The sequence below is a fragment of the Neophocaena asiaeorientalis genome, unplaced genomic scaffold (genome assembly GCF_003031525.2).
Source record: "Neophocaena asiaeorientalis asiaeorientalis breed wild unplaced genomic scaffold, Neophocaena_asiaeorientalis_V1.1 scaffold78, whole genome shotgun sequence".
NCBI lineage: Eukaryota > Metazoa > Chordata > Mammalia > Artiodactyla > Phocoenidae > Neophocaena > Neophocaena asiaeorientalis.
In genome coordinates this window covers 9,016,850-9,030,627 of record NW_020175018.1, presented here as the reverse complement: position 1 = coordinate 9,030,627, position 13,778 = coordinate 9,016,850, and the positions used below count along the sequence as shown (strand labels likewise).

The 13,778-nt window shown below is 41.9% G+C and overlaps 1 protein-coding gene and 1 pseudogene across 1 annotated transcript in view; both read left to right on the top strand.

The window, feature by feature from the left end:
- Window positions 1-13,778, top strand: part of DENND1A (DENN domain containing 1A) — a 489,835-nt gene that overhangs the window by 314,878 nt on the left and 161,179 nt on the right. The window lies entirely within an intron of this gene.
- Window positions 481-1,323, top strand: LOC112411276 (mitochondrial fission regulator 1-like pseudogene; annotated as a pseudogene).

Genomic DNA, 13,778 nt, shown 5'->3' with positions numbered 1-13,778 from the left:
GCCTAGAGCCTGTGCTCCGCCAGAAGAGAAGCCACTGCAATGAAGCCCGCACACCGCAACAGAGAGTAGCCCCCACTCACCACAACTAGAGAAAGCCCGCGCGCAGCTACGAATACCCAATGCAGCCAAAAAAATAAAAAGTCACCGTTTTACAAATGAAGGGGCAAGCCACAGACTGAGAGAAAATATTCTTGATACTTATATCTGCAAAAGGACTTTTTCCCCAGAATATATAAAGAACCCTTAAACTGAATAATAAGACAGCAGCCCAATTAAAAAGTAGGCAAAAGACTTGAAGAGACACTCAACAATAAAAGATATTCAAATGGCCAATAAGGCTGTGGCAGGAGGGGCCCTGAGGAAGATAAGTCTGATGTTTCTTAAAATGGCCTGATACGAAGGCTTCACGCCTCCTGCCATTCCAAGCCTCCAGAGCTGCCCTGTGGCTGCCTTGTGCTTCAAGTGCAGGAGCCAGTTGAAATGTCAGGAATGGAGGCCAATGTGACCATCCCAATCTGACAAAACAAGCCGCGTGGGGCTGCTCAAAGTATAGTGAGAAGAATCGGGACCGACCTACCCCTGAAGCCATGTCCCCGGGCATCCTTTGAGACCCTGCCCAACATCTCTGACCTGTGTCTGAGGCATGTACTGCCAGTCCCTACTCTGGCTGACATCGTCTGGATTCCTGCAGATGTAGAGGAGACTTATGTCCTGGTCAGGAGCCATACACGCCCCCTGAGGCACACCTGCAAGCCCAGCCCTCTGATCGTCATTCAGCACAATGCCTCAGTGCCCAAACTGCGTGGGTCGCAGGAGAGGCTTCTGGCCTTGAAGAAGCCAGCCCTGCCAGCCCTTGGCTGCACCAAAGAGCTGCAGGATGAGCTGAGCCACCTGCGCAGCCAGATTGCTAAAATAGTGTCAGCTGATGCAGGAAGTTCAAATGTCTCTTCTCCCTTACCTTGTTTTGGATCCTCATTCCACTCTACAACTTCCTTTGTCATTAGTGACATCACCAAGGAGACCAAGGTACAGGTCCCTGAGCTTCCATCAGTCCCCCTGCTTTGTTCTGCCAGCCCTGAATGTTGCAAACCAGAACACAAAGCTACCTGCAGCTCATCTGAAGAAGATGACTGCGTCTCTCTGTCCAAGGCCAGCAGCTTTGCAGATATGATGGGTATCCTAAAGGACTTCCACCAAGTGAAGCAGAGCCAAGACCTGAACTGGAGTTTATTGAAGGAGGAAGACCCTGCCATGCTTACCTCTGAGGTCCTAAGGAGGAAGTTTGCTCTGAAGGAAGAAGATACCAGTAGAAAAGGAAACTGATAGCACTCAGCTCTGCAAACCCAGCCTCAGGCTCCTGGAATTCCTTCAATAGCTGCCTTCCTCACCGCAGATGCTTCTGCCTCTCAGTTAGAAATCTTCGGCAACACTCTTGCCGAAAGCTAGATCTTGGACCAAGAGAAGAGCTGCACTGTATGTTTTCCATGCTTCAGACCTCAGCAGACGCTAAGGCCTGTTTTGAGCTGAGACACGTTACAGGTAATTGTGTAGGTTGGAATGTCCCAGTTTAAAGGGTGAGATAGAAGTTTCTGGTTTTTCCTTGCCCCTGTGTGAAAATAGGTCCTAAATGAATGACTGACTTCACTGCACTAGACCCCATAACTGGTCTTACTGAACGCTTTGTGCCCAGCTGTCACTTACTCTGAGTGTCTTCCTTGCAGCAGAGCAGGGCTGAGGGCAGGGGGCTATGTTTATGTGCACGTTCACAGAGCAGGGAAAATCTTATGCTGCTCCATCATGAACTGGCACCAGTGTCCAGCAATCACTCTCTCCCCCTTCCCGGTCCAACACCTACATGTAGAGGTCGGGCCACTGGACCAGCTGACACTTGGGCTGCTGGGAGGCCTGGGCTTTTTTTTTCTTAAATATATTTTGTAATACTGTACAACCAAATCTACCCTCCAAGGCCCTGGGGCCTCATTGGTTCCACTAATTGAAAGCTCTTTCTCTTCTACAAACTTTAGTTTAAGCCCAGTAGGAAAGAGAAATGGAGAGGGGAAAGAGAGTACCATCCTTCTTCCAGGCCCTTGACTGCTCCTTTGCATTGGGCCAAGGTTTTTACCTACCACACCGTCCATGACTCGGATGCCCTCAGGTCCGTTTTCTCTACGGTATGTATCCTGTGTGTGTTTAGGTTGAAGCACTACCTGACATTAAAGGAAGGATTTGGAGAGAAAAAAGAAAAACAATAGCCAGTAAGCACAGGGAAAGATGTTCCATGAGGGTGTAAATTGATACCACAAGGAAGGTACTGCTGTATACCCACTGGTATGGCTAAAATAAAAAGACTGCATTTCTTATAAATGAGTATCTTAAACAAATGTTTACTCTGTGACCAAGTAATTTCAGTCTTAGGTATACACGCAAGAAGATGAAAACTTATGTACACACAGACACATGTACGTGAATGTTTTTAGCAGCTTTGTTCATAATTGCCAAAAACTGGAAACATTCCAGATGTCCTTCAACTGGTGAGGGACAGTGGTGTGCCTGTAAAATGGAATACTACTTGGCAATCAAAAGAAACTAAGTACTGATCTATCCAACAAAATGGATGAATCTCACATTATGCTAAGTGAAATAATCCATTTATTTGACGTTTTGGAATAGGCAAGACTGTTGAGCGAGAACTCGGATGAGCGGTTGTCCGGAGCAGGGCTGGGAGGAGCAGCTGACTATCAAGGGGTGTGAGGGGATTTGGGGTGACGGAGCTGTTCTGTATCTTGATTGTGGGGATGGTTACATGGCTATGTGCATCTTTCAAAATTCATAAAACTAGCCACCAAAAGTGGTAAATTTTACTATATGTAAGTCATACCTGACTTAAAAAAAATTTTTTTTAAAGACTGACAATAACAAGTGTTAGGAAGGATGTGGAACAACTGATCTGAAACTTTCATCACTGGTATTGGGAGCATAAAACAGAAAACCACTTTGGAAAACAGTTGGGCAGTTTTCTCTGAAGTTAAATGTACACCAGCAATATAACCCAATAACCCCACTCCTGGGTATTTATCCAAGAGAAATGAAAATATATATCCAAACAGGTTTGTACACGAGTGTTTATAGCAGCTCTATTCACAGTAAACAATACCTAATGTCCATCAGCTGATAGATGGAGAAACACTATATTTTATCCCTGCTTTTTACTACATGAGTCATTATTCATTGTAACATACTTGTGATACACAAAACAACATGGATGAATCTTGAATATATTACACTGAGCAAAAAAAGCCAGACACATGAGAATGTACTATATGATTTCATGTACTTAAAATCTAAAAGAGAGTGGGTGAAAGCAGGCCAGTGGTTGCCTCGGCCTGGGATGGAGAAGGCAGGAACTGATTGAAAAGGGCAGGAAGGAACATTCTGAGGTGAAGGAAATGTTCTATTTCTTGATTGTGGTGATGGTTACACAGATGTATATATTTGTCAAAACTCATTGAACTGTACTTTTAAAATATATGCATTCTATTGTATATTAGTTATGACTTGATAAAGTAAATTTTAAAAAGGAAGAGGACTTGGAAATTAATTTTAAAAAGGAAGTTCTAATATTGATTAGCTTTCAGAACAGCTCTGCTGATTTTCACATGATTTATGAACATGGGTTAAGGGGTAACTTTGGAGGCAGGGTGGCTCTGGCTTTCTACTAGTTACCTAGACAATTTAGTCTTAAATTTTGTAATCTTAGTTAGCTTTTTGTACCATTAAAAAAAAAAAGAGTTGGCAAGGTTAATACTGTTGTACTTTGCTGGGTTCCATGAAACTTGCAATGTACTGCTTTCACTGACAATGTTGTATTGTTCCCTAGCTGTGGATTTGGGGGAAGGAATATGGCAAGAATAGTCCATCTTTTATTGGTATAAAGGCCTGTTTACAGACTTCATTTTTTTTAAATAAATTTATTATTTATTTATTTTTGGCTGCATTGGGTCTTCGTTGCTGATGTTTATCTCAAGCCCATGTGGATGCTTTGAACAGAAACATAATGTCCCTTCCTCCGCAGCCATTTAACCAAGCACTCTTCATCTGTTTCTCTCTTAAAATTTAAAGAACATCTCTTGTTCCTTCAAGAGTGTTAAGTATACACTGTTTAGCCAACGGGTAAAATTTGTAGAGCTTTTTAAAAGCTTGGCAAAAGAGAGCTCAGATGCTTCCAGGCTTCCAGTGAGGTGAACATACCACACCTCATCACTGATTTCCCAGAGCTCAGTCGGGGCCCTTTCTAATATTCTTTGGCCTGAAACTCACAGGTTTTTGTGTATGCACGTGTATGTGGAGATCTTTACCATCTGCTTACACTCTCCTTTCTTTTACTTCGTGCTTTCTGTAACCTGATCAATGCTCTTCTAAATCAGACTTTCTTATGTGGTGATATATGTAATAGGACCTTAAAATACGTATTACCTTTTGACTCAATAATTCTACTTTTAAGGGTTTTTTTCTGGCAAATCCTTCTAAATGGAGAAAGCCACCTAACCAAATAGCATTGTTTATGTTAACTGAAGTTGGGAACAACCTTAATATCCAAAATTAAGGGGACTGTTTAAGGTGATCTATTCCACTGCTATTCAATGGAGTGTACCATACACAGTCACTAAAAATGATTGCTATGAAGAATGTGGGCAACACAGGAAATGCTAAGGATACAATTCAGTGGAAAAAGCAGAATATTGAATGATATATCTACCATGACTACAATTAAGAAAAACAGCCAGATACTCAGAAGTAAGATTTTTAAAAGAACTTCCAAATTATCAACAGTGGTATATTAGGATAGTAAAGTTATGAGTTAACATTTTTTTCTCTCATTTTCTAAATTTTCTGTGATACGATTATTACTAGTTTTATGATGGAAAACTCATCTTTCCTCCTCTTTCCTGAAGCACTTGAATCTTGGCTTTTGGCTTTATGGTTTGTATGTCTTCAGGACTGTTTCTCTTTCTTCTCCATATACTTTGGTTTTAAAAAGATCACAAATGACTTAATGATGCGTTTTAAATCACTTAAACTTCTTGTTCTTCCTTGGTGGAATTTTTGAGGGATATCCAAGAGGTTTCTAACCATGTGAAGAGAGAGAAACCATCTTGAGCAGTCTTCCTTGGTGTGAGAAGGGGGAGAAGGCAAGGGAAGAAAGATACTGTTTACAGAGCACCTGCAGTGCCCCAGGCCAGAGTAGTTTCCAGTCCTTCTATGCTGCATCCAAGCTTCTTCACAAGCTGGACGCTGACCCCAGGCAACCTCTCAGCCTCATCTTGCATCACTTCAGTACTCATACCCCGTTTCCCAGCCACTAGGAGAGTGATCCCATTCCCCAAGGCCTCATGCTCTTTCACATCTCTCTGCTTCTTTCCGTGCTATTCCCTCTGGTTAGGATACCGTTCCTTCTCTACTTGGCTAAATCTATTTGCTCTATAGGGCACTCCTCACCTGTCACTTCTGTGATGCTTCCACAGCTCGGCACTGGGATTTCATAACATTTTTCCCATACTACTTTTATACCATGTACTATATAATAACTCTTTCCCCTCCTAAGCATTTGGGCTTTACATGGTTGTGAACACAGCCCTGGCACAATGCATGACTCACTGGGGCATTCAATGAGTGTTTGTGGAATGAGTGAATGAATGAAAGAGTGAGCAAAATATGCAATCTGCTTTGAACTCTAGATCTTGGAAAACTCATTTATTCAACATTTGACTCTTCACTTTGTACAGGTATCTGGAAGAGCAAAGATCTGCAAAGATCAGAGTTCCCTTTTTAAAAGAGACAGGAGAAATTCAGTGTACATTACAGCTACAATTTACTGGGTAAATTGAGTGCCAAGCATTTTGACTCTTTGGTCATGATTACTAAATGCCATTGGGATTTTACTTTACACCCTAAAAATGGATTTCTTCAAATTGCAAGTAGTCACCCATTAGTGAAACCATAAAATCAACTTAGTGGGTCACAGCAAGCTTTTTTTTTTAATGGAGTTGAACAAGGAATATCAGAGTATATCTCAAATAATATGGGTAAGCATCAATTCATGAAACTCTTAAATATATGTAATATACATATCATACTGGTTTACAAAATATAATACGTTCATTACTCTGCAACACAGTAAAAAAAAAAAAGGAAAACTATTGATATATTGTGACCATTTTAATCATTAAAATTCATACCTTTTAATGTGTGAGCTACCATTTCATTGTATGGATAATACACCATAATATATTCGGCCTGATAATTTCAAGTTTTGCATTCTTTTTTTTAAAAATAAATTTCTTTGTTTTTGGCTGTGTTGGGCCTTCGTTGCTGCGCACGGGCTTTCTCTAGTTGCAGCGAGCGGGGGCTACTCTTTGTTGCGGTGTGCGGGCTTCTCATTGCAGTGGCTTCTCTTGTTGCGGAGCACAGCTCTAGGCACTTGGGCTTCAGTAGTTGTGGCTCACAGGCTCCAGAGCGCAGGCTCAGTAGTTGTGGCGCACCAGGCTTAGTTGCTCTGCGGCATGTGGGATCTTCCCAGACCAGGGCTCGAACCCATGTCCCCTGCATTAGCAGGCAGATTCTTAACCACTGAGCCACCAGGGAAGTCCCTCAAGTTTTGCATTCTTTTTTTTTTTTTCTTTTTTTTTTTGCGGTACACGGGCCTCTCACTGTTGTGGCCTCTCCCGTTGCGGAGCACAGGCTCCGGACACATAGGCTCAGCAGCCATGGCTCACAGGCCCAGCCGCTCCGCGGCATGTGGGATCCTCCCAGACCGGGGCACAAACCCGTGTCCCCTGCATGGGCAGGCGGACTCTCAACCACTGCGCCACCAGGGAAGCCCTTGCATTCTTTTAAACAGCAGTATGATGGACATATTTGTAACTAAATCTCTATATCACTTACTTGAATTCCATGAATTGCTGGAAATAGAATTTCTGAATCATATAAAAATTTAAGGCTTTTGATACATACTTTTAAATACCACCACCTCCCCCAAAAGATTATACCAGTTTTCACTTTTATCAGTAACATGAAAGTTAGCACTTATTCTTGAAAAATTGTTTAAAATTCATATAATTTTTTTTTTGGTGGAAACTATATGCATGTGTAGCTATCCCAGTCACCTGTGTGAGGCCCAGCAGTCACTTGGACCCTGTACTTCTCTTCTGTGCTGTGAAACTGGAAAATGGACAATGGCTTCCTAATTACATTCCTGTCTTCAGTCTCTTCTAACTCCAATCAGTTTTCTGGTCTTTCTAGAGTAAAGTCTTCCTTGACCCTCCCTCAGTAGTTGATTGCTCTATCTTTTGTATTCTCAAAGCACATGGTACATCCTTCTGTTACAGCGCTCGTCATGTTATATCGGAATTATTTTTGGCTTCTTGTGTCCTCTCTTCCAACCCCTCTAGGGTAGGGACTAAAAACTCTTCCTTCTTTACGTTTGTATCTACCCCTGAGTTAAATATATAGCATGTACTCAGTAAATTTTCACTGAGTGAATGACAGCATCTTGTTTAATTGTGACCTCAGGACTGGTTCAAATCACATTAAAATTGGGCTATACCATGTAGGTGACTGTCTGTGGGAGTCCAAAGGCAAAACTTTGGTTCAGGAGGGCCCAGATTCAAATAAGCCCGGAGTCTAGGACTTCCCTGGTGGCGCAGTGGTTGAGAGTCCGCCTGCTGATGCAGGGGACACGGGTTCGTGCCCCGGTCCGGGGAGATCCCACGTGCTGCGGAGCGGCTGGGCCCGTGAGCCATGGCCGCTGAGCCTGCGTGTCCGGAGCCTGTGCTCCGCAGTGGAAGAGGCCACAACAGTGAGAGGCCCGTGTACCGCAAAAAAAACCAAAAAACAAAAAATAAGCCCGGAGTCTGCTTGCTGCCTCTTCTCTGGAGTACCCCCGCTTAGAATGCTGGTTGGAGAGAGAGCAGTCTGCTCAGAGATGGCCTTGCTTTGTTAGGCCATTGCTAACAGCTTTGTTGGCTGGAGCTTCTCTATGCCATGTTTTTTCCAAAGGCCCGGAAACTTCAGACCCTAGGGATGCTGCTACAGGGCCTCCTAGGTGCTGGTGTGCCATCCTACCTTGTGAGTCAACAATGCATTTAATCCCAGAAGCAAGGGAGCAGACATCACAGGCTGTCTGGCTTAGTAGTCTGGCCCGGGAAATGTCTGAACTAATAGTAAACCTTGCAAAAAACCCATTCTTAAAATCCCAATAGGAAGAAAAATGCCGAGTGGGGAGATGGGCGGGCTCTGATTGTCTTGAGTATCTTATGTAACTCTTTATGTGTATAGGCCTTGTAGACTTAGTACCCTTGTGGAATTGATCCTTCTGCCATGGTAAAACATGTATTGTTAGTATTCTCTAATAGAATGTTTATTCATTCAACAGGTATTTCCTATGGGGAAATGTTGGTCAAAGGTTACAAACTATAACATGAATAAGTTCCAAGGATCTAATGTACATTATGGTGACTGTAGTTAGTAATACTCTATTGCATGCTTGAAATTTGCTAAGAGAGTAGATCTTAAGTGTCCTTATCACATACAAAGAAAAAGTAACTATGTGAAGTGATGAATATGTTAATTAACTTAATTGTGATGATTATTTCAAAATATATACATTTATCAAATCATCACCTTGTGCACTTCAAATATGTATAATTTTATTTGTCAATTAGACCTCAGTAAAGCCAGAAAAGACAAAAGAAACCAAAACAGGCATTCCCTGAGCACCTACTATGTGTCAGGCTTTGTTTTGGGTATAATGGATGCAGAGATGATTAAGACATGCACCTTATTCCCAGTGAGGTCACTGGCTGGTTAGTAAAAGAAGTAACAGAAGGCTGGGCTGCCAGTATTGCCCCCACTTCTGCAATCCCAGACCATTCTCTGTTGCTGTAAATGAAGGCATAATCTGGAACATGAATGTCACTGTTCAACTTAAAACCCTTTAATGGTTCCTCATTTTCTTCTGAGTAAAATTCAAGCTCCATAATATGGCCTTTTATAATCTAGTCTCTGCCTGCCTCTCCTGGCACATCTCTTGCCGCTCTCCTACCCACTTATACCAGCAGCTTTGTTTCCATCCACAGGAACCATTCAGAGTGTCCCCAAAGGGCAGATCAGTAGCCAGTTCAGGATTGGAGGTTATTTATCCAGCCAAAGTTTTCTGGAGGTGTGCTCAGTGTCTTGGACCATAGGAACATAAAGATGTACAAGAAACAGTCACTGTTCCTGGAAAAGGAGAGATGAGCATACTGGGAGCGGGAATGGAATGCATTGAGGCTGGAGGTGTGAACAAAAAAAGTATAATGCGTTTGGGCAGGGAAAAATAGTTTAGTCCAGCTGGAGCACAGGGTGTGTGTTTGGGAGGGACAAAAGATGAGACCAAAGAAGTAGATGGGAAGGACCAGATGGGAAATGGTCTTCTGTCATAAAAACAAGTCTGGACTTCATATTTTGGGCAGTGGGGAATCAACTAAGGTAGTTAGGTCAGGTAATGACTAGACTAAGGGTGGAATGTTGGACCCAACCTCTTGTTGCTTCTCTGGTTCCTAGAATCTAGCCAAGCTCTCCCCACCCCAAATCTGATATTGGACTTGGGTCAGGGGACAGTTTGCTGAAGAGAATTCTTTTCAGTATCACCTATCACCATTATCCAGTCATTCGTCCCTCATGCTTTAGGGGATTGTCTGTAGGTCTCTCTTCTGTGTTGGACCACTCTCCATGACAGTGTCCACTCCGTGACTTCTAAATTTCATGTAGGAAGGAAAGGAGCATCATGATCCAGTGTGCCTTGCCCTGAGTGTGTGTGTGTAGGATTTGTCAACAATCGAGTATTTTATGGGAGTTTATGGGACTTCATTAAAGATGCTGGAGCAGAAGCACTGTGGGACATCAGAAGAGACCTCAGCAATAAACCGCAACTCCAAGCTCTGGAATGCAGTAAATGTTTAAGAGACTTCCTTCCATTCATTACTGAATTTTACTTTACTTTTATACCAGTTAAGAGTTGTGTTTTATTGGTTGAAATTTCTTGATTCCGTTTTCCCCAGGTCTGTTTAAAAGCTACATTTTATCCTTGAGGATGTTTGGCTCCTGATAGAGGAAGTGCTGCCAGCGAATTCAATTAACTGGCAGAGCTCACAGATATTATACACGGATTTCTTTTTTTCCTTCTTTTTCACAACTGCTACATAAACACAGCTGGGTTTAATATTTGTCGTAACAAAGATTTAACTTGAATCGTTTTACTCTGGGTAATTAATGCTTGGAATCTCGGCTACTTCTTCATTCATTTGTGATCTGCGTTTTTGACTCTGGCTATCTAGATAATGAAGTGTGCTCCTCTAGGTCTTTGCCCTGCCTTAAAACTGCTTAATATTTGGCCGTTCCCACTAGAGAGCAGATGCTTTTCTTTGCAAGAATTGAATTTCTGTCAGCTCTTTTATGCATCATGTGTTTGGAACTGTAAGTGGATCAAGTTGTTCATCACAGCAGGGACACTGTGAAACACATCTATTATACACACTTCCCACCACCCCCCTTCCTGTTTTGTTTTGTTTTTTTTTTCTCCCCTGAGGAGGTGGAGATGCCCAGATCCCCTTGGGAGATATCTCACTCTGTGTGGATGTATCCATGTGATCCACCATGGATCCGGCCTGGCTACATCCCTAAGCCTGGAAATCTATATCCATTCAGCCCAGGATTGTTGCTGAGCCGAATCCTGCTTTTATCTTTGTAAACACCAAGCACTTCATTAACTCCCAAATACACATAAGTTTGGGTCACTAGATAAACCCACTAGGCTTAGCATAATGAGTGACATTTCAGTCATTGATGCCCCAGAAAATGTTAATTGTGAGCCCATTATTCTTTTTTATGCTAAAATAATGGCTTGGGTAGTTTTGGCTTTGGAGTTGGGTTAATGTGGAAGAATAATCAGCATCTATTAGGCTCCTGCTGTGTGCCAGGTACTGTGTGAGAGGCTTTGAAAATCTTGACATTCAATCTACATAATAATCCTGAGGGGAAGGGGAGGTACTTTACCCCTTTTTTGTTAAATGAAGAGAAGAAAATAAGATGCCTAAAGACATCCAGCTAATAGCAAGTAGCTGAGTCAGAATCTGAACTCAGGGTTTGCTAGACATACATTCATTGGTTGATCGATACATGGATTTATTATACATGTTCGTTCCATGCAGCCATTGCTCCATTTGGGTTGTCCCATTCCACGTCAGGTCTCAGGCCAGCTGATCGGCTTTTATGAACACCTTTGTATCCATCTGAATATGAACTATTGGTGGTGATTGAAATCATTTATTTAGTTTTGCTTTTTCCATCAAGCTCAATGCAAATACAATCCAACTTCCCAAAGCAACCTACCATTTTCTTGCAGTTTTCATCTTGTGAATTTCAATCCCTAGATTCAGCTTTGAGCTGACAGCTGAAAATTCCAAATCTAAATAGTTTAGTGTGTCAACACAGCTTTGAAAAGCAGGAGTCTTGATGATGTTCCTACTGTGATATGCTCATCTTTTGGGCCTCAGATAATGCTAAAGGCAAAAGTGCATTCTAGTGCATTTTTCATTGATATCATTCAATTTGCAGGAGTCATTATGGGACATTCACATGTCTGAGTGAAAGACCGCTGATCTGTAGGATTAATGATAGTTAAATGGAGAGGTGGCTTTTGCTCATGAAGAAAGTCAGTCTCCTGATAAAAATTTTTAGGTATGAAAAACTTTAGTCTTCCTCCAAATACTTTTCATTAGAAGCAAGCATTAGTGTCCTGGTTCATTAGCAATAGAGTAACTGCTTTATTGTTGATCTGCAGTCCATTTTGTTGTTGAAAGATGCTGGTATTTTTTTTTTTTTAATTGAAGTATATGTTGTAAAAAACATGCTTTATAACTTTCCTTTTACAAGAGTGTATCTCTCTTTTCAAAGGTAACTTACATTTGTATTTTGTGCCTTGTGTTTGCAAGAGACTGGTTCTTGGTTTATTCATGTTGACAACTGAAAAGCCTTAGACCTAATTAAAAGAATTTCCACGAGCACCTTTACTGAACCATTTCATTACCCAGCACTGCACAGATTGCATTGTGAAACATGATGATAGTTTAAATCTGACCTTTAAACCTAAACTGCCAGAAGTATGGGGGAGAAAACCCTTCTTTGAAAATACTCTATGGATACATACATATACAGGCATACGTGCATGAACATATATGGATAGAAATAATCTTTATTGAATGACCACCTAATATTATAAATACACATTTACTTTGAGCTCAAATCTTGTAACCTTCTTTAGTGTTCAGCTGCATTAATTGCGTGTGTGTGTGTGTGTGTGTGTGTGTGTGTGTGGTGTGTTAAAACTAATTGTTTTTTAGGGAAAACAAAGACAGTTTCACTTCGGGCAAAAAAAAAAAATGTGTTTGGAGGAAGATGAGTATTACAAATAGATAGGAAAATGCAAAAATCTTTGCTCCTGTGTGTTTCCATTCACAATGCGGAGGTACTGGGATTAACCAGGCAGGGAGGGGGCTGGAGTGCACTGTGAGTGCAAGACTCCTCCTGAGCTTTATTTGGCAGATAGTAGAAATGGACCTTTTTGTTTTTAAATTGTACTTTTTTACTCCAAGAATGTCATCCTGAGGACTTGATAGTTTGTTCTCAGGATGCTCAACAAAGCCATTATAGCATGTAGTTAAGTAGCCACTCACATAATGAAAATTGATCCTTTTGTCTGACAAAAAGCTGCTTAGAATTGTAATGCTCACCTCTTAACTTTCCGACTTAATACTCGGCCCATAAGATGTCAGGAGAGACAGAGGGAGCAAAGACCTGGGCCGCTGGGGTCATAGCCGGCCCCAGCTTGGAGCTCCGCGTAACTAGCACAGTCCCCACTCCCCCATGGAGAACCAGGCTCTTTGAGGGGAAAATCGGATGCAGAAGAAGCAATTAAAGCCAACCGAGGTCAAGGTACAACCATGTTCTCAAGTAAGAAACAGAAAAGCAAGGAATGAAAGGAGGCAATAATGGAGATATATTAAGTTGTGGAAAAAAATAAACCAGTATCGTGGACAAATCTAATTTGCTGGTCTGAGAAATCCTGGCAGCAGTAAGAATTAATGGAATAGCACAGACTTTGGAGTAAGACCGACTTGTGCTTGGCTTTAGCCTCTGCCCCTTGCTGTACTATCTGTGTGAGATGGGGCTGAGGCTCACTTTTCTCATCTGTATAGTGGGGATAACTGTCTCTGCCTGGCCCACTTGTTCTGAAATTTTAATACAGTGCTGGGCATGAAAACACCTACCATGGCTATTGGTACCTAGTAGAGTGCTTGATAAATACTAGTTCCTGTTCCTTTTTCCTGATGAATTCCTGGTTTTCTCAGAAACTATTACTGGGAAAGAGAGTGGGGTGAGATTGCCCTTACATATCAAGACTTTTTGCTTCAAATTTAGGCAAGAACTAACTAAGGCACAGAGAGATGCACCGTGCCATTTCATTGCCCACGTGAAGGTAGCAGAGGAGCCAATATACACATGCCCCTGAGGATGGGAAAACAAGGCAAGTTCCTCCTCCCCTCTCCAGACCCAGACGTTCCCCAGGAGATCTTATAACAAAGCCTTGATGTCTAGTTTATTCACGAAAGGAAGAATCAATCTGCCTTAGTCCTTAAGGGCTATTTTATAAAGGGGGAGAGAAAGTAATTCTATTGCCCCCC